We start from the raw sequence: 316 nt of genomic DNA on the forward strand, positions 1-316 counted from the left end.
ATGGATCCGGCTGGGAGGGCGAGGGGGGCCGCTCCGCCCGCCGCTGCCCTCCGCAAGCAGCCCCCCGAGAAGCGCTGCCCGGCAAACCGGAGAGCTGTCCGCCACGTCGGGCGGAAGGCGGGATCGGCTCCGGGAAACCCGTCTTCCAGCACCTTACCCAGGTGAAACCACGGCGCTTTGAAATACAGGGTGACGGGGAGCGAGCGACTTGGAGAGATTTATTCCTGTCATCCAGCTGTAGGTTCTGAATAGACCCTACTCAAAGACATCAGCTGCCTTTAAAGTTTTAGGGTTTGATTTGCGACGTTGCATTTCA

Source organism: Pygoscelis adeliae, unplaced genomic scaffold (assembly GCF_000699105.1).
Source record: "Pygoscelis adeliae isolate BGI_AS28 unplaced genomic scaffold, ASM69910v1 Scaffold172, whole genome shotgun sequence".
Lineage (NCBI taxonomy): Eukaryota > Metazoa > Chordata > Aves > Sphenisciformes > Spheniscidae > Pygoscelis > Pygoscelis adeliae.